This window comes from Rhinolophus sinicus, linkage group LG15, assembly GCF_036562045.2.
Source record: "Rhinolophus sinicus isolate RSC01 linkage group LG15, ASM3656204v1, whole genome shotgun sequence".
NCBI classification, from domain to species: domain Eukaryota; kingdom Metazoa; phylum Chordata; class Mammalia; order Chiroptera; family Rhinolophidae; genus Rhinolophus; species Rhinolophus sinicus.
This window is the reverse complement of record NC_133764.1, coordinates 342737-368983: the sequence shown is the minus strand read 5'-3', so window position 1 is coordinate 368983 and position 26247 is coordinate 342737. Positions and strand designations below refer to the sequence as shown.

General features: G+C 51.1%; 1 protein-coding gene and 1 long non-coding RNA gene across 6 annotated transcripts in view; one reads left to right on the top strand and one right to left on the bottom strand.

Annotated features, from left to right (window-relative positions):
• The window catches only part of EPN2 (epsin 2), a 77632-nt gene that overhangs the window by 6475 nt on the left and 44910 nt on the right, over nt 1-26247 (top strand). The gene's annotated exons all lie outside the window — the stretch shown is intronic.
• Nucleotides 13612-18361, bottom strand: LOC109459366 (uncharacterized). 2 transcript variants are annotated; one of them, XR_002139390.2, is made up of 4 exons: nt 18240-18361; nt 16919-17058; nt 15766-16271; nt 13612-14041 (listed from the first exon to the last, which is right to left on the bottom strand). It is a non-coding gene; the product is annotated as an uncharacterized LOC109459366 (long non-coding RNA). The 2 variants fall into 2 exon arrangements; XR_012492077.1 differs by having other exon boundaries at nt 13612-16271.

Below are 26247 nucleotides of genomic sequence, written 5' to 3'. Positions count from 1 at the left end.
CTGACAGGCTAGAAAGTCACATTTTTACTTGAAAGCAAGTCCTCCCCGAGTGCCGGTTTTTGATACCCAGAGCTGTCCTGGGATATAATGACTATACTTTGGGTCCAAAAAGTTGGGAAACATGATCAGAAATAATTTTTACACCACTTTATGAGCGCCAGTCCAGTTGATGTAGAATTATGAGCATCAAATCAAAGACAGTTTCACGATAGTGGGGCAGAATATTTGAGATCAGTGTCAGCTGGGAAAATATGCAACACATGAACTCTAGAGTCAAAACGATGGGTGTAAGTAAAATGCCATGTTTCTTGCCACCAAGAACTTAGTCTAATTGAGAAGACACAGGTAACACTTTTGAGACAATTAGAAATTGGTGGTTTGTTGACCTGTGATTTTGATTCTTTGTCAGATCAAGAATGGAGAAAAGTCTAGAAGAGTGAGGGAAGGTGTCAGGGAGAAGATAGGGTTTGAGCTGGACCTCGAAGGACAGGGAGTAGTTTCAGGAGCGGAAGGCAGATGGGAAGGCATCTCAGATGGAGCGAACAGCGAGACAAGCTGGGGGTGGCCTGGGCCCGCGCCTGCCAGCCTGTGGCTCATGCGTGGTGCAGGCTCCGGGAGCGGGAGCGGCTCTGCCTGTGGATGCCTGCTGGGAGCAGGGAGGACCGCGGTGGCCAGACACCCTGGCTCTGAGGAGGCAGAGCCCTGGCAGCAGGGAGCGCACGGCTTGGGGAGGGGCTCCCTGGCAGGGGCCTTGCAGAGTGGCATGATTTGTGTGGGCGAGGCCTGGCTGGACTGGCTTCATGAGACAGGCTAGGTCGCAGTTCCGGAGGCAGCAACAAGGGTGTGTGTGAGAGGGAAGGCCTCCCCCCCCCCCCCCCCCGCAGTGCTGGCGGAGGTGTGGCTGTGACACCCCGTGAGCTGCAGTTCTTGCCCTTGGCTGCACCTGCACATCGCACGCCCGGCCGGCAGGCCAAGCTTTTTAAAACGCCTGTGATGGGCCCCACCCCAGACCGTGGAGGAGGGGCCGGTAGTACTTTCAGAAGTGCTCCAGATGATTCTAATGGCTGTGTGGGCTGAGAAGCTGAACTGTGTGCTCAGGGGAGCCTCTGGGAGTGCAGGATAGGAGGTGGGAGAGAACTGGAGCCAGAGAGAGCAAGAAGCCCTCACAGAAATGAGGTATGGGTGCTGTGGAGGGAGGGGTGGCAGGTGAGCGGGAAGCAGAGGGCCACCTGGGCTGCTGAGGTTGCCTCAGCAAAGAGTGGGGGCAAGAGGAGGTGTGACCCGTTTGGTAATCCTTCAGCCTGATTTGCAGCCAGGTCTACAGGGCAGGCCCAGCACGTTCTCATCTGTCCATTCAAGCCTGCCGCCAGGGTCCTTCCTGTGCTCCCAGTTGTAAGGCCTGCCCCAGACACTGCTTGGAAATGTAAAACTACATTTTCCTTAAAGTAATTATGTTGTAACTTAGAGTTCCTAACTTAGATAGATTCACTTTATTAGCTAAAGAGTAATGTTTTACTTGGTACGTTGAATGCATATTCCATACCGTAATTTATAGTAGTTACAGAAGAACATTTTTATAGGCTAATTCATTCAGTCTTTATTTAATATTTATTGAGCACATGTGTATTATATTCTATAGGTTGAGAACACACAGTGATAAGATGTAAATTCCTGCCCTCAAGTGGTTTACCGTCTGCAGACTGGCTGCTGACGTAGGGACAAGTAATGTGAGTCCCTGGAGAGAGAGGTTTAGGAGGTGGTGTCAGGCAGGGTGAACCTGGGGGTCGGAGAAGGCTCCGAGGGAAGTAGAGCCCTGAAGGAGAAGTGGGAGTGCTCGGTGACAGAGACAGGGCTGCAGGCTGAGGGAACAGAGCTGTGTCCAGAGGGTGACGCGTCGGGCTCGGGCTGAGAAGGAGGGAGGGCTGGATACACGGCAGAGGCCCAGCTGCAGGCTGCCAGGCAGGGAGCCCGGGGAGATTGAGTTGGGTTGTGGTTTTCACGCAGTCTTTAGTGGTGAGTGGGCAGGGCCGTGGGTCCCCCACGCTGCCTCTAATCAGAGCAGCTCTGCTCTGCTCTGAACATGGGGAACTAAAAAGAGCTCATTCGGAAAGTGTCCCTTGCTGTTTAAAAAAACCAAAGTGAGGTCATTGCAGTGGGCGGCAGGAGAGTGCCCTGGGGGCCGTTGGGAAGGAGTCAAGGCCGCCATGGACCCGAAAAGCCCCCCCTTCTTTCTGTCGGCATGAGAAGGGGGGGTTGAGAAGGATTCGTTCCCTCCTTTACTCCCAGCCGGTTTCTCAGGTCCCAGGGTAAAGCGTAGGCAGCGAGCTGATGCTGTGGTTAACAGTCCCTGGGGAATAGAATTTACAGCAAGCAGTGCTGTTTTCCAGAAATCCCTGGAGAATGTTATGACCAGGTCGTAAAGGTAAGGGGCCTAGTAGTTAACTTGCGCTGTGTCAGAGAGTGATCGTGTGCCGGGCTCTGTGCTGGGTACCCAGGAGATGCCCCTGCCCTCAGGTCTCCTCAGTGTGGGCTGCACAAAAGTGGTCCATGCCCGATGCAACCTACACATGCGTTTTGTTGGGCTGTACTGTTTTTAAAAATTAATATTGGTTGCTATATTAGAGTCCTATGGCTGCTATAAGAAATGACCACACGCACAGTGGCTTAAAACAGCACAGTGTATGGGTTAGGAATTCAGCATGGGTCTTAGCAGGCTAGAACCGTGGCGTAGCCAGGGCTGCGTTCCTCTGGGGCTCCAGGGGAGCTCTGTTTCCTTGCCTTTTCCAGCTTCTAGATACGCCCACATTCCTTAATCCCTGGCCCCTTCTGTCTTCGAAGCCTGCAATAGCCAGTCCTGCTCTTCTCACGTATCACTCCGACACTGACTTTTCTGCCTCCCACTTCCACGGTTAAGGACCTTTGTGATGACCAGAGCCCACGGGGTAATCCAGGGTCGTCTCGCTCTTTTAAGGTCAGCTGATTAGGAACTTCAATTCCATTGGCTACCTCAGTTCCCCTCTGCGTGCAGCCAGGATTACGATGGGGACCTCTCTGGGAGGCCATTATTCTGTCGACCACAATTGCCAACATGAAAATCAGGAACTCGTACATAGCACTCCAGACTTGCAGCTCCATTGACAAATGGGAACACTTGGCGACTGGGGGCCTGCACTGTTGCCTGGCAACACTGTGTCAGCACCAGTGATGGGGGGCTCTGGATGGGGTTCCGCGCACCAGTTCTCCAGAGCCCCCACCCCTCCCAGGGTGCCTGGTCAGTCACCCCAGTTGCCTGGGCCCTGCTCCAGGGACCCAGGGCCTTATGCAGAGCGCGCATGGCAGTGTCGGGGGTTCAGGGTGGTGAGCTTGCCGGCCTCCCTGTTCAGTGCCCTCCTCCTTGCTCCCGTGCCCCCGCCCTGGGCCACACACTCCTCGCCTGGCACACACCTGTCCTTTCCCTCCATGCTCCCCTCTCCTTGACCCGGACTCTGCATTCCAGAGCATCTCTGGTGCTATTTTAGGTGGTATTGTTTGTACGTCACTCCTCGTCTCCTGTCCCCTCCTTTTCTGGCACCCAACACTAGTCCGTTCTGGTGTCTTCCATTTTGTGTCTTGCATTGGCATTTGTAAAAAAGCAAGTCTTTATGATATACCTTTGGAGCAGTATCCATCACGAATCAGGCTCACACAACATTTAGGCGGGTGTGTGTGTGCCACGTACTTTCCTAGACAAGACGATGGGGAGTGAGCTGGAGACCCCTGCCTTGCCTCGCCTCCCTCACACCCGCCAAGCTAATTCTAGAACAGGGAGGAGAAACAATAGGCGATCGCAATATAATCTCCTGCTGCATGTAGGCGGAGTCTGGTGGCGTCCTGCTTCCTCGGACCCTGGCCTGGAGGTGAGCTGTTTGTTGTGGTCGGGGGCTCTGGGGGCTGTTAAGACATTTTGGTGAAAGGTTCCCTCATCTGCAGGCATTGCCTGGACCCCAGCTGACAGCTGATTTGGGGGCAGGCTTCTCAGGCTCAGATAGCAGACTGCTGTGCAGTGTGAAGGAGCAGGCCAGTCATCTCCATGTGCCGCCGATTGGTGGCCCGGACGGGGCCGGGTTATTTTCTGAGGGCCCCTCTGTGTGGCCTCTTATGGATGGACCTGCGCTGTGGGGCTCAGGTGGAGGGCAGCAGGGCAAGTCCCCAGAATTTGACAGTTAAAGGGCATCCAGGTCTTTAGCCAGCGTGTTAAAGATCTTTAGAAACTTGCTTGAAAACGAAGCAAAACTTTTCATTATGGAGGATTTCAAACATATAAAAACAAAATGTTCAGTGAACCCCACCACTCAGCTTCAATAATTTCAATCTTGGTTCGCGCCTCCCCTCATTGGGTTACTTCAGAGCAAGTCCCAGACTTCACGTCAGTGATTGGTGCCTTGGTGTGTATCTAACAGGCGTGGACTCGGGAACCTGCTCTGTCAGTGAAGAATGACCGCCAGCCACCCTGATTCTGATTTTCACATGCTCTGGGCTTGAGGCTGGCTGTTTTCCGTTGTGGAACGCTGAGCTTAATTTCTGTGCTGCTGCTCTCGTATCCTATGTGCGGGGCTGGCGTTTCTCCCCGAGGCCTGTTTGTTTTGCTCACATAGTTTGCAACTCTGCTGTCAGGCTCACGCACAGTAAGGTCATCTGTATACAAAGTCTTGATTTACGTTGAATTTTATTAGCATTTCTATTAGGGCAAAACAAGGAAAGTTCTGCTATTTTAGTTTTTTCATTGTAAAATTAATACATAGAATTTACCGTTTTAAAATGTAAAATTTAGTGGCATTAAGTACATTTACAATGTTGTGCAACCCTCACCGCTGTCTAGTTCGAGAGGTTTTCATCACCCCTCAAGGAAACCTGTACTCATTTAGCCGTCATTACACCCCTCATTCCCTGGCACCCACTGATCTGCTTTCATCCCTGAGGATTTGCCGATGCTGGACATTTCATATAATGAAATCACACAATATGTGACCCTTTGTGTCGGCTTCTTTCACTTAGCAGAGTGTTTTCCAGGTTCATCCACGTGGTTGAACCTGGAAGCATGTGTCATTATTGCATTCTTTTTATGGCTGAATGATATTCCACTGTGTGTCTAGACCGCACTTTGTTTCTCCATTCCTCTGCGGGTGGACACTCGCATTTCCACCTTTGGCTGTTGTGAGTACTTGCTACTTTAACTCACACAGGGCTTACTTTCACAGGTGAGGGGGTGCATGGATCAGATAGAAAATGTCATGTATGGGGGGGCAAGAGGCTGACTTTCTCTTTGTTTCTGTTTTTCCTTGTGAATTTGTTTTTATTGGGACACGGGTTGGGTGGGGAAATGTCGCTATAGGTGGTTATGCCCACAGGGTACTGTCCGTTGTGGTCTTCCTGGGACAGCTTTCGTAGCTTCTGCTTTTTCTTGGAGCTGCTGCTCTTGCTTCCAGCAGCCTCTTCAGGTCCACTGCTGGGTGGCTTCTCCTTGGAAGAGAGTTTGCTCTTGGGGACACTCCTGTTTCCTGCCTCTTTAGGGTCACTAAATGGTTCCTCTTTGAAGAAAGATTTCTTCCTCTTGATTTCATTGATTTCAACACACACAGTTAAAAAGAACTTACTACTGAAGTGTAATGTATGTGACAGGAAAGCACGTGGTAGGTACATAATGTCAGCACATAAGGGGCTCGAGGCATCTTCTGGTTGTTTTTTGTCATCAGTGGCTGTGAGGCCTGCTGAACAGGCTGCATCCGGGGAGAACCCTGCCCTTCTTAGACCTGAGAGGCCACAGCCACGGGTCTGAGGGTGGCAGTGGCCCTCCTGCACGCTGGCGTCCAGGGAAATGCTCAGCAGTCTCTGGGACCTCGTCCTATCCCGGGACGTGGGGACAGATTTGGTGTTAGTAGTGTTTTCATGACAACAGTGACAGAAGAGCTGGTTTTGCTGGACACCGAGTCAGTTCCTTTCTTTACACAGTCAGTAAAATAGAGTCTGTGCCCTTGTGTTTTGGTGACAGCGTGCTGGAGTGCAGGATGGCAGGTTAGATACGTTGTTGTCAGGGTGGCAAATGAAGTGGATTTGGTAGCATGTTTTATATGCAGACACTGATTTTCATCAGTTTCCTTCCAACGGGGAGTTCGTGGGCAGCCCCACGTAGCCAGTGCTGACGGGCGGGCACCCTTCTCGAGGGCGGCAGTGGGGTGAGTGGCCTCGTTCCACTTCTCAGGTGGCTACGGTCTTGCAGTTGGGAAGCGCTCTCTGCACTGCAGCATACACACCGGTGGCCCCTGTCGGAGGGCGTGAGGCAGGAGTTCCTCTCAGGCCCGGGACAGAAAGAATCTCCTCCTGTGACCCCGTTTGCTGCCTTGCGACAGGGATCCTCTTTGCTCTGGTCACTGGGAAGCTCAGCTCAGCCAGCAGCTCGTCCAGCTCTCGTGTGGCCTGCACTTGGGGTTCTGACTTGGCTCCCCCCTTCCATTTCCCTATTTTCTGTGTTGCTTCATTTACTGGCTTTTCATCATGTTCTCTGGGTTTGTGTAAGCCAGTGATTCTCAACGTGTCTACTTTACTTTGATCAGAATCACCCGGGGAGATTTGTTTTCAGTGTCAGTGCTTGGTCCCCACCACCTTTATTTTGATTGTGCTGGGATGGGACCTGAGCCTGAGTATTGTTTCCAAAGCTCCCCAGAGATTCGCACGTGTGGCTCAGGTGGAGAACCGCTGCCTTAGGCCATTTCACGTCTTTTTAGCCATAAAGCAGGGATAAATAGATGAAAAAGAGGGAGTCTGGGAGTATGGCTGACCCAAATGACAGTGGTCTGAGTTCAGAGAAGCAGAATAAAGAGGATGATGTAGCTGCCAGTGCTTTCCTTGCCGGTGGCACCAGTGGGAAGCTGCGAGGGCCTCCTCTTGGCCAGGCCCGCGGAGGAGCCGGAGGAGCCACTGGTGAGTTTGCTCTGAAATCGTGGGCCTGCGTCGTGGTAGTGCAGCCTTATGGGAAGGTCTTGGGGGCTATTTAGGACCCACGTCCCATACTTGGGACCTAATTTGTGCTTAGCCGTTTACCACAAAATGGAATTGCTAGAGAAGACCCGGTGTATGAAAGAGAAAATTTCAAACATGGTTTTTGCAACTAATCTGATACCTCCTGCACTTTAAAAAAACTCTCTCCCTGCTCTAAAAAGAAACAGGAAATTATGAAAGAAAACACATTCTTTCTTGATTTAAAAGCATGTATTTTATTGGCAGAAGAAAATGGCAAATAGCACAAGAAATCACTTTGTAACCTGATTGCAAGGTGTTGGGCAGATTTTAGCATTTGAAGAAACAAATGTTTCTTTAAAAAAACCAAACCAAACCCTTTATTCCCTCCCACCACCAAAAAAAAAAAAAAATCCCAAACCAGATTATTTTCACTTAGTTCTTTTGCCTTTGAACAGAATCTTACCTTTTTTCTTCACCATCTGATTATCAGTAATTCCTAAAGACTATGTAACGTTGGCGCTACCAAACTAGACTGTGTATAATGTAGTGTTTCCCGGCTGCTGTTCTTTGTTTTGTACTCTCACGGAGAATGCTTAGGATGCCTGTTTTGATGGTCATCAAAGAAAATTTAGAAAATTCGTATAGGTAAGAAGGACCAAACTAGAACCTGGCCTATTGCCTGTCATTGTAGTTGCTCTTAGTATTTTGGTTGATTTTCTCTAAATTGTTGGGTATTTGTTTAGTACCCATGGGTCTTCATGGCCGGTGATGTGACTACCGTGGGATGGCTCAGAGCTTTCCTTTGCATGGCAGTACTGGGAAGAGTCGGCCTTCCCACAAGACCGCGGGGGGGACAGGGAGGCAGCGGTCCCGCTGTGTGCAGCTTTCAGTGCCGGGGTGCGGACGGCTTACTGCGGACTTGTCAAATGGGCGTTTGTGTTTATGTGCCACATTACACTACCAACTGGTGGGTGTTTAAGAAATCCTTTCAATAGAAATTTAAAGGCGATTATGAAGGCTTTTATTCATCTGGAAGAAAAAATTGGTTTAAAACTTGAAAAGGGAAATAAATGTCTTCTTTAAAAGAAAAAATTCATTCGTTAACACACTAGCTTCTGAATCAAGGTTTCAGAAATAAGAGATTTAAAAAACCTGCCCTGGTGGGGCTTATGAGAATGTAATATGGAATCAGCCTCGTTCTCTCTTTTCAGTAGATGATGCGGAAATCTGGTTTTGCTGTTGTTTTTCTTAAATAGGAATGTGGTGCCTCGTTGATTTGTTGTCTTTAGAACATTGAGTCACTACAGAGGGAAATTTCAGATACAAGAATGGCACCCCTTTGAGGGTGGAAGCCTTTCCTTTGCACATATAGCTTTTGTCTTTCCTTTTTACACTTTGTTCCCTGATTTCACAGAGGCCAGGCCGGCTGGACGAGCATGTGCGGGTGGGGGGTCCAGGTGAGAGGCCAGATGAGCCTGGAGTGAGATGGATGAGAGCGCGGCTCCCCGCACCCCTCAGTGGCTGGACGAAGAGTCCCAGTTGTGTCACTGGCACCCAGGGCCCATCGCTGTTTGGCCTGTTGTCTTCTTTTCTGGCCTCACCTCTCACTGCTTTCTCTCTTTACTTGCCAGACTGGCTTCTGGAATGCGTTTTGCCTGCTGCTGTCCACCTCAGCAGTCCCTTGCACGTTCCAGGCCTGGCCTGTACCCTTTAGGCTTCCATTAGAGGGGGTCGTCCGTCTGGGTTTCTCTACCCCCTGTAGGCTGTGCCACGGGAGCTGTGCAGCTGGGTTGTGGCTGACTGACATGCATCCCCAGTGCTGTGCCACTGCCCCGCTGCTGCACAAGTGGCAGCTCAGAGCTTGTTCTTCCCTTCCCTGCCCCTGATGATTGCAGAGACAGATCTGCTCAGGGCTGCACTGATGGGGGGGGGGGGCCGCGCATAAATCCGTGGGCAGGGCAGGGGGGAGTGCCAGGAGCAGGACAACTCAGACCAGCTGGATGGCAGGTTGGATAGGGGTGGAGACTGCTGGGGAAGCCACCGCAGGCCATTCGTAACCTTCCAGGTATGACGTCCGTGGGCTGGAAGGGACAGACACAGGGCTGTCCAGTGGTCTGTGCCTGCAGCTGTTGGTGGAGGGCGCTGACCCAGTCTGACAGGAGGAAGGAGAGGGGGCCTGGGCTGGCAGTTACGCCTGTGCGGCCTGCTGCATGGGTATGAGACCCGTCTGCCAAGCCTCCTTTGTGGCTCTGCTCTATTTTCTTTTTAATGAGGATGGGACTTTCTTTCTAAGTAATGCTTTTTGAATAGGCAGTACATCCACACAGTTCTCAAGTGAAAAGATACTAAAGTATGCTTTGAGAAATCTTGCCCTTCACCTCTGATCTCCTCTGCCCCATCCTCTCTTCTCTCAAACAGATAACCTTTTTTAGTCGTTTGAATAGCCTTCCAGGGTTTCTTTATGTAAATAAAGCAAACAAAAATTTATATTCTTATTTCTTCCTTTTGTGAAATAAAAAACAGCCCACTATGAAACACATTGCTTTTTACTTATCAACATAGTCTAGAGATTTTGCATGTCAGTATGTGGAGAATCACTGTATGTGGCCTTCGCTCTCTGGCCTATTGGTATCATGAAGTTGTTCCTTATTTTGCAGGAACAGAGGTTGTGCCTTTTGTTTTGTTGTAAAAGCCATCCCCTATTCAAAGGCATTGGGGCATTGCTTCCATCACGTTTCCTAACACCCCTGCAGGAGTAGTCTGCTCTCGGCACCCATCCCCACATGTGCAGGTGGCTCTGTGGGGCGGCTTCCCCGGGGACGTGCTGCGTCGAGGGGAAGCACGTTTGTAGTTCTGATAGAGTTTGCCAGGTGCCGTCCACAGGGTGGTTCCATTTTGTACTCGCACCAGCGAGAGGAGCGGGAGTGTCTGCGTCCTCACTGCCTCGCGGCAGGTGTAGCCGAGTGTTTGCAGTCTTGCCAGCCTGACAGGTGTAAGGACGATCTCAGTGTAGTTTTAATTTGTGTTTTTCTGAAGTGTGAGCTGCTCATGCTGTCCTGTGTGTAAGGATCATTCACATTTTTCTGTGGACCGTTGTTTTCCCGTTTTTCTCTTGCGTTATTGGTTGCTTGTTTCTCAATTCCTGTGAGCTCTTCATATTTTTGGAAGGGTAGTCCATTGGGTCATGAGTTGTAAATATTGTTTCAGGCTAGGAGTTATTCTCATCTAGTCAGATTCTTTAAGTTACCCTCTCCCACCCCTCCACCCCACCCTGCACACACACCCAGTCTCCCGTCTTTAAGGATTCAGACTGTGGCCTTGGGACAGAGTCTGGGCCCTGTTGGGACAGAACCACAACCTTGGCCTTTTTCCAGGAGTTTTAGTTAATTGTCTACAGACAGGTTTTCAACGTGAACATGAAACAGCATGGCTGTGTTTGAGTGTGTCGGGATGGGTTAGATGATGCTGTGAAAACAACCAGCCCCTCGCGTTCAAGTGGCCCAAACACGGCAAAGGCGTATTTCTCCTTCACGCTGCATGTCCGATGTGTGTGGTCGTCGGAGTTGTTCACGGACCCAGGCTGATGGCGGCGCCGTCTTGTGTTGGGTGGTAACAACGTGAATGATGTATACGTTGTACAGTTACACCGTGCGGTGCACTTCACGCTTCTGAAATGCACACGTTAATAGCTTTTAGTACATTTAGAGTTGGGCACCCAGCAGCCTGCTCTTACTTTAGAACATTTCATCACCTCAAAAATAAGTTTTATACCTATTACGCAGTCATTCCCTTTCCTCCTCTTGCCCCAGCCTCTGGTAACTATCAGTCTCCCTTTTATCCCCGTGGGCTTGCCTGTTCTGGATACTTCATAGAAATGGAGTCGTGTGATGTGTGACCTGTTGTGTCTGGCTTCTTTCACTCAGCGTGTTTCCGAGGTTCATCCATGGTCCAGCCTGTGCCCACACTTTATTCCTTTTGAAGGCTGAGTGGCATTAGTTACATGGACGTATCACACTTTACTTACCCAGTCACCTGTTGATGGACAAAGTGATTTCCGCTTTTTGGCTATTGTAAGGAATGCTGCTCTGAGCGCGGGTCACAAGTTTGTGTGTAGACACGTGTTCCTTTCTCTTGGGTTGATAAGAGGCTTCCATCATCACCACCACATTGGGAATGTGGAGAATTACACATGGGCTTTTAAAAAGTTTGACAGAAAGCGACACACATTGCTTCTGTCACATTTTACTGGCCAATGTCGTGGCTGACTTCAGAGGGCTGGGAAAATGCAGTTTTGTCACAGGCAGGCCCAGAAAGAGGTGAACAGGAAATATTTGGTGTGAAGTAGAAGTAATGAGAGGAGAAGAGAAATGGGCATTCTTGCAACCCAGGCGAATGATTCTGTATGGATGGGTCACTCTGAAAATGTTTATTAATAAGGTGGGCATTCCAGGGGAGACATTACCTAGAACTAATGGGGCAACCTTGAAAGCTGGTTGGTAGAAAGACCTTGACTCTTTCAAGGAACAGCTTAGAAGTGTGTGAAGATACTGGCGAGGAGCGGGGCAGTCCCGTGGAAGTAATGCTAAATTGGTTCAGGACTGGGCTCACATGAGTTTTCACTGGAGGCCTTGCGGCTCGGGAGGGTGCACAGACACCCCCCCCACCCCACCCCCGGCTCTGCGACTTGCTCCATGTTGCTCACCGTCTCTCTGTTCACCTGTAAAATGCCTCCCTGGCAGGATTGTAGCACATAGTAGGCGCTAAGTACACTATCCCTGTCCCCTTGGTGAATCCAGCCAGCAGCCATCCGCCTGTGGCCCCTGAAGGAGCAGTATGGCCCGCCCAGGGCTTCCTTCCTGTTTTCCTTGTGAAGGACAGCCGTTCTCACGGCCGGTGCTCCTGGGGTGGCTGAGGAGGGTGGTGGCACTGACGCATTTGGTGAGCATTCCTGGGCAGATACACAGTTCTCGGCCTCTGGCACAACGAATTTCTACGTTGGAGCGTTTTCTGGGCAGTGGAGACATTGAGCAGATATGCACACACACGCTTAGTTGTCGGTACTGGAAACGCAGCCTTTATTATTATTTTTCTAAACAGAGCAGGACAATGGCAAGATAAACATTATTTGAACAAAAGCGTTTGGCTATTAGAGATAAAACCAAAAGGAAAATAACAACTTTAATTTCTGTTTAGTGTTTGTGTTTTGACATTTGGCAGCATTCTAATCTTTTAAGAATTAAAAAAAATGATATGGTATGCAAAGTGCTCTTTCTGCTTGTGGAACTTAGTGTGACATCGCCTCAGAAATCCCACGCCCCTGTCAGCTTGCTCCCATTTTGCTTTACTTTTGGAGGGAGGGAGTGGTGAGAGGTCCAGCGGGGCCTAAAGGGCCCGGCAGAAGCAGGCGGGCAAACGTGCGCCCTGTCGGAGCGTCCCCGTCTCACCCCATGCGCCCAGCTTCCTCATGCCCGTTACCTTGTGTGCCTCGCGGCGGCTGCCATGCCCGCTTCCCAGAGGAGGAAACGGATTCATTTGGGCGACTGACTAGTGGTGGGGAGAGCAGCCATCTTTCCACTCTAGCGAGGTGTTATTTTTACACTACGACAATATTGAACGGACGTGTTTTATACTCCTTAAGAGCATTTGTGGGTCCTTGATTTGGAAGTTTGGTGAGGGGATGGAGAGGAGCAGAGAGATAGGGTGCCTGTAGCAGGTGGGGGTGGACTCGGCTCCCTGTGAGTCATTCCTCCCTGTGGCAGATGTGTGCAAGGCACCGCGCCAGGCGCTGTGAGGCAGGCCGCAGTCAGAGACAGTGGGGGCCTCTGTCCCCCCAGAGCCTGCAGTCCGGAGGTCGTGGGAGGTGGAGGGAGAGCCGGAAGGCAGGCGGGCAGCAGGTGGTGGGGCCCCCAGCGGAGCACCCTTGGAGGAAAGGGGACAGGGGCCGGCGGGCAGTTGGGGGGGTGGGTTCACTTTTGTCCTGAGACTGGAGGTGGAGATGGTTTGCCACAGAAGTGAAGTGCGGCCTTGATCGGCCTGGGAAGCCCCCTGGGGCCCCCTCCAAGGGCATCTGCGCTGTTCATTGGGTCCCTAGGAGAAGGCATGGCACTCCAGCTGCCCTCCTGCTCCCGCTGTGCATGGCACCTGAGAGCCTGCCTCTTGCCACATCCTCTGCACACTTCTGTGTTCCTGTGACCCCCGTCGCTCCCTGAAAGCTCTCCACCACCCCTCCTGACCCTTCCTGGACTTCGATGATGGCCGCTTGCCTCCTCCTGACGAGCATCCTTGCCCGGTCCTCCCACGTTCTCCCAGGGGAACATGCTGGACCCAGCAGTCCTCTCCGGCCTTATTCCATCTGCCACTTGGCCTCTCCACTCTCCATGCCTGTCTCCAGCCACATTTGTCTGAAATGAAACTGCCGATCTTGCCTCTTTCCTTTTCCTGAGACCTGCACGCCCTCCCCACCTTTACTTTCTGTGAAAGGTGTCTCTGCCCTCCTGGCCACCCCCCTCCTTAGCCCTCCCCACACTGACATTGGCTGTCGGGTCGGTTCTCTCGCTCCATGTTTATGTCTGTCCCCCGCCTTTCCCCTTCCCTGCTGCACCTGCATTCAGGCCTTGGGCTCCTCTCATTCCCCCTGTTGCAGGCTTCTGAGCAGCCTTCCTGCCTTCCCACAGGCCTCTCGCCCCACTGCGCTGCAACCAGGATTTCAGAAATGCCGTCCCCGCGGCGTCAGTGCTCTGCTCCTAAACAGAACAGAAACCGACTGGAGTAGCTTCGCCTTCAGCAGTATTTCCTGAAATAAGTTTAAATGGTACACGGTTCAGTGTCATTCATTTTAATAGTTCTTTATCTTAAAAGTGCCACAGTACTTAGCAGTTCCTCGGAAAGCTAAACATAGAGTTATCACATGGCCCAGCCATTCCACTCCTCAGTGTATACTTGGGAGAGCTGGAAACAGACATCCACATAAAAGCTTGTGCACAGAAGTTCGCAGCAGCATATTCATAGTGGCCCCCACAGTGGGAGGCACCCGCATGTTCTCCACCTGACAAATAGAAAAACCAAATGTGGTGCATCCATACAGTGGAAACTTATTCAGCCGTAGAAAGGAGTGAAGTACTGATACATAACGTAACATGGATGGACCTTTAAAATATGCTAAGTGAAATAAGCCGGACACAAGAGGCCACATATTGTATGGTTTCATATACATGAACTGTCCAGAATCCAGAGTAGGCAAACCCATAGAGACAGAAAGTGGATTCGTGCTGACCAGGCGCTGGGGGGAGGGGCATGGGTCCTGACTGCTGACGACACAGGGTTTCTTTCTGGGGTGATGGAGACGTTCTGGAATTGGATGGTGCTGATGGTGGTACAGCGCTGTGAACATACTCAGCTGTGCGTGTGAAGTACACACTTTAAAATGGTGAATTGCATGCTGTGTAAATTGTATCTCAATAAAAATAAACAAAAAGACGCTCCCCCCATGCCAAGGCCAATAATACAGGCACTTATAGTAAGAATTCACTGAGATAATTCCTGGGGCAGTGCCTGGCACATAGAAACCCCCTGAGTGAGCCATTGTTGTTATTTGGAGGATATGGACACATCTTGAGGGTTAGCAAGTCCAGATTTCCCATTGTGCTGAGGGAGGCCGTCTGGTGCAGCCTCAGCGAGACTGTGCCTGTCTCCCCAGACCCTGCACCCCACGCACCTCGCCATCTCTGTGCTCTGCCTGACCGACCGCCCACCCTCAGACACTGCGCTTTGCTGGCGTGGCCTCAGGTGTACTTGGCAGCCCACTGCTGTGATCTTCTGGAGAGCTGCCTGCAGCACCACGTGTGGACTCTGCTTCTGACGTCCTTGGGGGTTGCTCTGCCCCCAGCCCAGGCTGGAAACCCTGTGCCTGCTGCATCATTCTTGCCACACCAAGTGTCACACCAGTATGAGCTAAGCCACTGATACGTCCTGGCGCGGTAATGATAAAATGTTATAAAGCAGGACAGCAAAAATATTTTTAAAATACAGTGCACAGAACATCTGTGTACCCTGTAAATGAGCAAGTCTACTCCTGGGCACATACTCCAAAAAACTGTGGCGCATGTGTCCCAGGACACTCTCACGTACATACCAGCACTGTTTGTAATAGTGAAATGTTAGAAATAGTCCAAGTGTCCATTGACAGGAAAATGAGTGGGAAAACGGTTAAATGTGAACATAGTCAAAGGTTATGCAGCAGTGAAAATGGATAAACCAAAGCTAGCTATACACAGGCACATGGGTGAGTCTCAGAAAAGTCATACTGAGTGACAAAAGCAATTGCAGAAGACCAGGTGTTGTTTAGTTTTACAACACTTTTATAAAATTATTTTCTTTTTTAAAAAGCACGGGACCAGAGATCCCAGAACCTGAGCAGTTTTCCTGGGGCAGAGGGCAGGACCCCGTAGGTGGGCACTGTGGTCATGCGCTAGGCCTAGCAGGGGCCGTGGGGTCATGGGCACATATATGTGCCTCACGTGTGGTTTGCGCTTACTGTTTTTGTATGTACCCGATAGTACATAATAACAATTTAGAAAAGAGGAGCAGTGAGACGCTAGGGTTGGCTCAGGCCTTTTCTGAAGCAGACTCTGACATACAAGAGTTAGAAGGGACATTTCCTCCTAACGCAGCCAGTCAGTGTGGCAGAGTAAATAAAACACGGGAATGTCTCCAGCAGAAGAGGAAGGAGGGAAATGATATTTCTATTCTGTACCAAAAAAGGAACTTTACCTTTCAGCATCGAAACACATTTTTTTTCTGAGTTGTGTTTCAGATGATGACAGCTATTTCAAAGGAATGCAGGCTTCTTGGGTTGTTCATGTTGATGTGACTGATTTAGTAGAAGACATGGTTGTATCCAGAGAGACGTCATTTCTTAAGGATGTGAGTTCTAAAGAACACAGTTTTAAAAATAGTTTTGGAGCCTCTGGTATTTCAGCCTTCTACCCTGACTGATGTCACTGGATTGCCAGTCTGTAGAATCGTACGCGTTTCAGGCTGAAGTGTTCCCTGCAGCACTGACCCTCTCCGGCCTCAGCGTCTACACGCGGTGGGTCCTTAGGCCTTCAGTGCCAGCGACTTTTCCCTGCCCGCTTGACTGAGTGAACTGTGGGGAAAGGGTATGCTGTGGCCAGCTAAGCAAGGAGGGAATAGGAAAATGCTTCTGCCACCTTCTCTGCCGCTTCCTGCCACCTCCTGGCCTCTTAAACATCCAGACAAGAGGAGCCTTTCTGGACCTGCAGATTCAGCAAGGAAAAATTCATTGTCCTTATGACTTTGAGCACTGGATTTGTCTAAAGTCAGACAGAATAAGAAATAGTGATTAAGACGATGGGACCAGAAGCTGGAGGTCTGGGATCAAATACTGGTCCTGCCACTTGCTGGCAGTGTAGCTTGGGCCCATTACATAACCTTTCTGTGCCTCAGCTTCCTCCTCTGTGAGATGAGGCTACTAATAACTCCCTGTGGGCTTGTTACGAAGATGCAGTGAGTAGACTCATGTGAAGTCCTTAGAACACGCCTGGCGTGCCATCAGGGATCAGTGCTGGCTAGCTGCTGGTTAGAGAGCCTCTTCTATTTTCTGTTACTCTTCTAAGTCTATCCTGTTACAGTGACTAGTATCAAAGAGTTAGCACATCCGAGAGACCTTTCTTGGAAGTGCCAGCTGCGAAGGAAACAAGCTGGAGTTGGTGACCATGCTTAACAGCTTGTATGTTGGGCAGGAGAGAGATGCTTGGACGATCCCACCTGCCAAACTGGGAGGCGATGACCACCCAGCACGTTTTTCACGGAATGCTTCGATAGGCTTTCATCTCCTGCCTTGGAAGTTCTCTTTGAGTTGTCCTAGGGACATGCTGAGAAACATCCTTCTAGATGTACTCACCTTGATGGGGCCAGGTAGGGGAAGTAGATATTTGGACACCTGTTACTTCCTGGTCCCTCTTTAGGCACCTCTTCACGGCAGCCCTCAGGTGTAGAAATAGAGGTTCAGAAAAGCTCATTGACTTGCCTCAGATCACCCAGCTGAAAAGACAAATTGTAGACCCGTGTGGTCAGAATAAGGAAGACCCATTTAGCCCTGGCTTTGCTCCTGAGCCCCAGCTCTCAGGGGCATCCAGTGGTCTCTGTGCTGGGGCACGTGTGCCGCCCAGTGGGGCCCAGGCTTCGGCAGCTCTTCATTCGTGTGGTGAACATCTATTAAAGATCAGGTATGGACAGTCCGTGTCCTCAGATAGGTGTGTGTTGGGCTGACAGTAAGTGGAATACAGCTGTCGTTTTCAACTCAAGTGATAGAAACCAAAAGGGAAGCAGGACCTAGGAGAACAGCCCCTACGGCGTTCACTCTGATGGTCTCCAAGTAGACAGGTGAAGGATAATTTTTTAATGTTTTTTGCCTCTGTGTTCATTCACTCAGCAGACGTTTACTGAGTGCTCCCTGTGTGCCAGGCTCTGTTGTAGACACTGAAGAGACAGTGGTGAGGCAGGCAGGGCCCTGCTCTCGTAGAGGGCATGGGGGGGATGGGGGCCTAGGCCATAAACAGACAGGAGCATGAAAAGAAGGACATGTCCGGTAGAGAGATGGGCTCTGCCGAAAAGTAAAGCTGGTGACTTGCTAGAATGACTGGCTGGTGGTCCCAAGGAGGCCATGTTGACACTGGGATCTAAATGACAAGAAAGGGCAGGTCTAGTGACAGTCCCTGGGAAGGACGGCAGGCAGGCAGGCAGAGGACACGGGGTGGAGTGTGAAGCGGGAGCCAGTGTGGTGTGCTGGCTTCCCTGGATTGTCCCAGTAATAAGGAAAGTGGCTGGAAAAGAGCGCAGCTCGCTGGTGGCACAGAGAGAGCTGACCTTTCAGTCTCATCCTTCTTAAGCGAACCCCTGGGCCCCCATTTAGGAGAATTTGGCTTATCCTTTGCCCTTTGGGTGCCGCTAGCCTGTCCTCTGGCGCTCCACCTGTGCTGCCCAGGGTGGGGGTGGGGGGCAGGACCACCCAGTGAGGGTCAGCGGAGACATCGCCCATCACTCCCTCAGCCATCACTCCCTCCGCTGCTCACAGACACCCCACCCCACCCCCACCCCAGCTGCTGTGGGGAAAGTTAGACATGACCTCCTGGAACTCCTGGTTTGAGGCAGAGGTGAGCAAACTCATTTTTCTCATGGCTTTGGTTTTATACTCACATAGTATGGAAACACCTGCTCCTTACCTGCGGGGTTCCTCTTGGCAAGCATCCTGAGCTCCTTTTGAGTGAAGTGTTAGGTCACTGCTGTGCCTGAAACCAAGTCAGGTGCCCCGGCCAAGGGGACCCACAGCTCACCCTCCCTTTGCTTCCTCTCTCTCACTGGCTCCTCAGGAGATGGTGACAGCCCAGCACTTAGCGCCACCACAGTGACCAGCCAGGTCTAAATTAAGCATGAATTCCTGGGAATTCTAAGTTTTCCCATGCAGCTCTGCCTTTTTTCCAAATGTCTCATGCTGGAAAACTGTACCGATCAAATCGTAGCCTGCAGCTGGGCCTGCCCATTGGGGTGGGGTGGGGAGGTGGGGTGGGGAGGTGGGGTGGGGGGGTGGGGTAGGGGGGCGTAAAGCCATCAGATGCCTCATTGCATGGTTCCCCGTCTCCGGTGGCATTGCCATCTGTCATTACTGGGTATTTCTAGTAGCCGAGTCACAGCGTGTTAGAAATGGAGACTCGCTGGCCCACAAGCTGCCGTCCTCGGAGGAGGGCAGTGTCCTGAGGGCTGCTCTGCGTGCTCCCAGAGGCCCAGGGAGGTGCTACCTTTTTGCCCCTCCCCCTCCTCCCCCACAGAGCTCCACAGGCCAAGAGACAAATCGGCTGCTAGAATGCCACCTGTGGCTAGAATGCCACCTGTAGCTGGGGCTGGTTGGAAGTTTGGGCTCTCTGTGACACCCCGGATACAGCAGGGGATTGAGCCATTTATCAGAAAGGGGGTCTGGGAATTAGGGGTGTGGGGAGAGGATTGGGTCCGCCTGTCATCGTAGCAGTGGGGAGCCTGGTCACTGGCGTGCCTGCTGCCGCAGACGGTCACAGCTCTGGACTTAGATCCCTGCTTTCTTTCCTCCTGATTCTGTGCGCTGTACCACACCATACTGTTTGCTTTTGGGCATGGTTTTTAAAGAATACTGTCCATGATTGGTCATTTGCGTTAAAACTACTTTGAAGAGTGGAAGGAGGGGAGGTATTAAAGAATTCTCTGTTCCTTTATACATGATTATGCCTCCCCTTGGTCCAGGCATCAGGGCCTTTGAGCCTTGACCCTGTAAGGGACTCGAAGCTTGTCACACCCCCACTTCCTAGATCAGGGAAGTAAGTCTAAGTGACTGTATCAGATGGCCAGCCTGCAGCCGAAATGGCAGAACCAGGTCTCCTGACCCTGGTGCTTGCTTCACGTGACTTTTGAAAATGATTGCATTTCTGCCTCTTAAGCATTGAGCTTTGAGCCTCCTGAGCCTCGCCTTTGCTCGGGGCCGCCCCAAACCCTTTGCATCCCGCCAGGTAAGTGTACTTCTTCTCCTAATAACGCACCTTGAGCCTTGAGCCACATGTCTGTGCTCGGCCGCTCCTAATTCTTTGGAGTGGACTGTGTTTTCTAATAAACTTCACATCTTGCCACTCAAAAAGAAAAAGACTGCATTTCAACACGTGAGTAGTCTGCGCCCACAGACTGCTCTTCCCAGAGACTAAATGGTCAGCTCACATGGCTAAAGAAAATGGAGATTCCTTATGTGTACTTCCTGCTTTTAGAAAAATGAAGGACATGTACAGTCGTAGGAGGCGGGCTGACATTTAATTTGAGCTCTGCTGTGCTTGTTCCAATGACTGTCATGTCCTGGGAGCAGCCGCCCAGCTGGCTCTTTGTGGGAAGACCTCCTGCCTTGTGGGAAGGGTGGCGTTTGCCCGTGTGGGGGCAGGCTGTTGACTGCCAGGCGTCTTTTACGTCCCCACCTGACCCCGGGTTAACGACAGCCCCTCAGGGCTCTTCCGCCCCTAAAGGGTGACAGGAGAGTGCATGAGCAATTTAACTTTACCTGCTTTGTTATGTACAAGTCAAGTCTAAAATGTTTGTTCTCCCTGGAAAGTCTTTCAGCATATGAAGGCAAACATTTTTTTTTAGCCTACTTTTTGGATAGTGATATAAAATTTGATTCTCTGCCCAACAAGAAGTCATTGGGATTGAGATGTCCACACCACATTCAGTTCGTGAAGAGGATTTTTTTTTTTGGCTGAATGTCTCTGTTTTTCTGGTATGTGCAAAATAAAGGATCATTTTTTCTTCCTTTTTCTTCTCCCGTCTGCATGAGGAGGAGTTACAGGCTCTAAGTCACTGCCAGCTTGGCCGGTGCGTGCCGTAACTGTCCTTGCTCTTTAGGCTGAAGTGATGGCCATGGAGAAGACAGTGGCACTGTCTGTGCTGTCCTGAGGGGCCCTTGTCTTCTGCAGCGCCAGCGCTTTGGTCCCGCGTCCCCCCGCTGAGCCTCCTCCTGAGGCTCCTGGTGCTCTTTCCCCAGGAGGAGGGTGGAACTGTGTCCTCACTCAGGGACTCAGGCGCAGGACTATGACAGCCGACTCATCAAGCCTTGCAACGCTTCTCACAAATGTCGTGTTTGTGCAGGTCACGCAGTGATGCGTGGCACCAGTGTGCCCACAGATCACCACGGCAGCTTGGTACGAATGTCGTGTGCCCGGTTCCTGTGTGTCTGCAGTTCTGCACAGCGTCCCTAGGAGATTCTGGCGTGTGCAGTCCGTGGGCCACTCTCGTGTGACGCTGCAGGACAGGTGGCTGTACGGTGTTCCCACAACTCTCCCTGTCATCTGCCTTGAGAAGAAGGAAGTCCTGTGAAGTCGCAGGCGGCTGCCAGACACAGAGTCTGAGTGCCATGTGGAGTGAAGATTTTCAGTTGCGTGCACTTGGTCATATTTTTTGGTTCTGACAGCAGTGCTGCAGTCAGTATGGATTGACCTGTGACTGCGAGGTTTGGGGGGAGGCAGAGATGATTACCTCTCTATGCTCTCATCACTGGTCTTGATCCCTGATCCCTGAAAAGCCACGGCCAGAACCTCCTTCGGGATTTGGTGTAGAGCCTGGCGGACGGGTGACCGTCTCCGCAGCACATGGTCAGCCATGTGCCTTGGCGTCACGGAAGCCCATTGGCAGAGAGACACGTGGGCGTTGAGCAGGGACCCATCTGGGTGGCTCACAGCCACGAAAGCTGATGCTTTCTACCATAGTGGGAACTCCAGACTTGGAAGGAGTTTCCCCACCCAGCTCCGGAAGCCCTTGGAGCACATTTTTGTGGAATTCTTCTTGCCCCAGGGGCCTCACCCTAGCCTTGGAATTTTTTGTTTGTTTGTTTAGTTTTGTTCTGTTTGCTGTTTTAGTCAGTCTATTTCCAGTCTCCACCGTCTTTCAAATTCTCATGTGTTTTCATATATACCGGAATTTTCTTCCCCAGTTTGTCCCCTGCCAATGTCACCACATCCAGCTATTACTTGATGGCCACCATCATAAGCCATTCAGAGAAGAGCGATCATCCCAGGCTTTGGCTGCAGGTGCCTGCATTGTGAGGAGTGACTCGCTTCTCTGGAAGGGACACAGCCCCTCAGTCAGCCTGGGCCCGCGGGTCAGGTGGCTGAGCACAGCCTGGCTGGTGACTGAGCACGTCTACGGGAGGCGCTGTTGAAGGCTCTGTTGGAGGCTCTGGGGAGGTCTCTGCTCTCTGTGTTGCTGGCTTTCCTTGCACATGAGCTGCGGAGATGGTCACCCGTCTGCCAGGGTCTACACCAAATCCCGAGGGAGATTCTGGCTGTGGCTTTTCAGGGATCAGGAATCAAGACCAGCGATGAGGGAATAGCAGTAATCGTCTCTCCCTCCCCCCAAACCTAGCAGGGCTCACTGCTGCGAATGACAAAAGCACACAGTGCTGTAGGTTAAAATGACCACGTCAGCTCATGCAGCTGAGCAGCCCACAGGTTAAAGGCTTCAGGCACAGGCGGACCCAGAGGTTCAACAGGATGTCCTGTCTTGCTCCTCCTTCTCTCGGCTCCTTGCTTGCTTCTGCGTCGGCTTCAGTCTTAGTAGGTAAACCCTGGCCCTGTGGTGGCTTCCAGCAGCTTAGCAGCCCTGCTGGTTTCCTAGGAGTTTCAGGGCCCATCCAGAGAGGTCTCCAGGTGGTCCAGCTGGATGGTCAGCCCGCCTCTGGCCCAGGCCCTGGCTGGAGGCCCGTGGCCGGCCTGTTCCTGGCTACTTCTTCCAGGGAAGACCGAGGCTCTTCCCAAGACCAGGGGACATGGATGCTGCACAGGCAGAAACAACAGATTCCTTTCCAGGAAATATTCTGGCTTGAAGAACCTTCCCTAGCCGTGGGGACTAGCTGTAGAGAAGTGAGTGTCCTCTTCCATACTGAATAGACTGTGGCTTTTGACCTGCGTCTCTCTAGTGTTCCCAGGGCCCTTTGGAATGCCTGCCAGCAGTGCTGACTGCCCACTGTGACACTTCCCCACACCAGCTGTTATGTTCAGTTTCTTTGCTGTTGGTTGGATTTTATCAACTCAGTGTAGTTACCAGTGGTTATCTCATGTGCATCAGAAACCCTGATTCTTAAAATGAATTATTAATACAGTTTCAAAACAGGCTTTTTCAGGGCTGGGGCTGGAGTGGGGTGGTGTGGTGGGGGTTGTGGTGGTTGGGAGCCCCTGGTCGTCTCATCCAGGGAAATCAGTAGGTGTCCTGTGCTGCCTGTTCCAGCTCCCTTTGGTAGGTGGAGAAAGCTTTGTTTGCCTTGAATAAGTAAATCCCAACTTGGAGTCATTTTGCTGTCTCCATTCAAAAATATTTAAAGCTGTAACAGAATTGTACAAACTCACATGCTTCATTTACCCCTTAGGTGAAATATTTCTAAGTAATACCTGATAACAGAAATAGATTTCTAAAGGCGTTTCTAGTTACTGATGTTCTAATGGCAGTTGTCCCTTCATTTGTCAGTATGTATTTTATAAAAATGAGTCCTCCCATTTTTTTTTTTTTTTTTTTGTCTATACTCTAACAACATTTATTTTTGCTGCTTGTTTTGACAATGTCCGCCTGCCTCTGTCCTCCCCATATCTGGCCTGGAGGAGGTCCTTAATAAATGATTAGATGTTTATGAATTGACCACATTTCCCCAGGCTTGAGTGAAGAGCCCAGAAGATAACAAATTATCCTGTTTTAGTTGCTTTTGTACGTACATTAGTTCAGGCTCAGCAAGTTGGAAACAACAAAACCAGCAGATTGAGAAGGAAAGCTCCGGAAAGCGGGACATGCAAACTATTCAAAGGGCAGTGAGAACAAAACAAAACTCAGATACTAGAAATGACACAAGATGTGTACTTGAGGGTGGTGTATACCTGGGGCTGGCTTTTGTGGGGGGGAACACCTGGCAGAGTTGAAGTGTTGACCGCCCAGACTTGAGGTTGAGGAGGAGAAGTTTTAAAATGAGAAAAGGAGGTGTGACATCCACAGGGACAAGTGTGACAGAGGCATGGAGGTCCCCGTCTTCAGGGGCAGGAGGCTGGGGGAGCCGCGTGCCCAGGCTGGCACAGCTGTGGTCCTGCAGCCCACTCACGCATCACCACGGCCAGAATTGGAGGTTTCGGTCTGCAGAGTCTCGCGTGTAACCTAGTTGGCCTTGAGAATAGTTTCTTAGAGGTACCTTTGATGCCCTTTCTCCTATCAGGACTTTCTTATCTCCAGATCTCGGCCTTCTTACCATTTGTTCGTCCTGAAAGCAGCTTTTGTCTATAGCTTTAAGAAAAGGACAGGCAGCCATTCAAATCACATAGACTTTATGTATTTTTTTTCTGACAAATATTTTATTAGCTTTTTCCTTCTTCTGAAAACCTATTTCTAATTGCTAACAGATGTCTTTGCAAGTTGAGCCTGTAAGAGAAAGCCCCCTGACTTGGTCTGTAGCCTCCGTTTCTAAATTGTCCGGAGTTCCTGTCCCAGCCTGTATCAGGGAGGGCAGAGGCGCCCCCCTCACTCACAGGAATCGCTGCCTTTCCTTTGCCATCAGAGACCTGGGAGGCTCGTGGGTGCCCTGGCGTCTTCCTGGGAGACCCCAGGTGCAGTTGTTCTAACCCGCCGTCCCCCTCTCCCCAGGTGGCAGGACTAGAGCAGGGTCAGCGGAGCCCAGTACATCATTTCTCCCTCAGGAAATTGTGTTTTTTAAATTATATTCTCAACCCCTGGGCCCTTTTTACCCGGACTGTTTGCGCTCATGCTTAATTGCAGCTGCTTCCTGACCTGGAGGAAGGTGGCCCAGGGTCTCTTTAGGGGACGGATCCCAGCTCCACCTGCTTCTCCAAGAAGCAGAACAGTACCTGCTGTGCACCACATGGAATGACAAATGGAAGTGCCTGGTGCTCCTTGGCTTTAAGTTCATCCGAATGTAACTTTTGACGAGTATTTGCGCTTTGAGCTGGGAGATGCCCGTTAAAAATCAAAGTGTTCTTTTTCCCTTTTCGAGGCCCATCCCATCTCTGCCAGCAGGGAGTGTTCCTGTGAATGAAAAACCTGATGAAACCAAACGTGCAGGTCACCTGAAAGTTTTTCTCCCTGCTCCTCTGACAGGCTTGAGAGGACTGACGAGAGCCGGCCACATAGTGGAGAGGCAGGCAGGGTATGACTGCTTCCAGCTGAAGCCGCGTTCTGTGGAGGCAAACTCTTGTCAGGGTTCAGGGCGCAGAGAAGGCCTCGCTGGCCAGAGCAGATGCATTGATTGTCATCAGGATGAAATCTGATGAGCTGTCTCTTTCTTACTGGTATGGCTGGTGTGGTGAGTGACCCGATTGCGTTTCCTGTGGCTTGCCCCCCTCCCCACACCTTCTGTGGACGGATTTGTTTGACATGCCCATTGCCTGCCTGAGGCTTTAGGTGAAGGTGGCTGGGGGCCGCTCATTGTTTCTCAAGCACAAGCAGTGAGCAGCTTGGCAGAGTAAGGGCCGCTGCAAGAGGAGGAAGGAGGGCCCTAGCCCGGGGACTGAGTGCTCCAGGTCTCAGGTTCCTGTCTGCACCAGGGGAAGAAGGCTCTTTACACAGGAGGTTTTCATGGGCACAGAGCAGCCTGGCCTGCGAAGCCCAGCAGGTAGCTGGGGAGGGGCCGCAGGTGGTGAGGGCGCTTTGTGTCGGAGCCCAGCTGTGCCGCTTTCTCTTTGGCAGCCTGGAGTCTTCTGGGCCTGTTTCCTGATTTCTAGAGAAGGGGTAGCCTCCGTCACTCCTCTTTCATCCCTGTCAGCAGGTCTCCTCAGCTTTGAAGACCATACTGAGGGTTGTTTCGGGCAGAAGGCCCTTTCCGAGCCTCCCCTGCAGCCCCCAGCTGCCAGCTGGGCTGCTTGTCGGCTCTGTGTGTTCAGATCCCCGTGTGCAGCGCCGTCCCCTGCCAGACGGTGGTCTTCCTGAGGAAAGGCACATGGTCTTTTGTTTTGTTTTATCCGTTTCATAAATTTATTCAAAGAGTTTATACCCATGTCAGGCACAGTGCTAGGTGCGGGGTGGTCCTAGGGCACGAGGCGGCGTGGATCTCACTCCGGCTTGCTCAGCGTGGGAGGGGAGCAGATGTGTCTGTGGCATAGGGCTGGGTCAGCCACTTGATGCAGGACCCTGAGCCTCAGTCTCCTCCAATGCAGCTGCGGGCGGTGCGCTAGGACCACATTAGTTCTAAGGTGCATCACACAGCTCAGGTCAGGTGCTGCAGAATTTTGAAAGCCCAGTGCAGGGCCTTAGCTGTGCCCTGAAAGAGTACGTGGGAACCGTTGTAAAAAGTCAGGAGAAAAGCCGCGCTCGCGGAGAATCCCAGTTAGAAGCACTGGACTTAAGCCAGGTGTTAAGCAGTTTTAAAGGTGTAGCTAGGCATTTTTGCATTAAGATAGACCTGAAATGAGAGGCTTTCCTGCTCTCAAAGATAATTTAAAACGTGTCAGGACCAACCTCCCCCAGTGTTACGAATCTTCCGGAACTGGCTTTGCTGTGCCATGAGAATGCAACCCGTAGACGAGCCATTCCAACGGAAGCAGTTTGAAAACAGAAAAAGAGAAAATAGTCATAATGTTTACTTTTTTCCAAAGGCTTAAACTTGCGTTTAAATTTTATTCAGTATTAACCTGTAATATTGATCGTATCTTTGTTTTGAAGGAAACATGGAATCTCTTTCGCCCC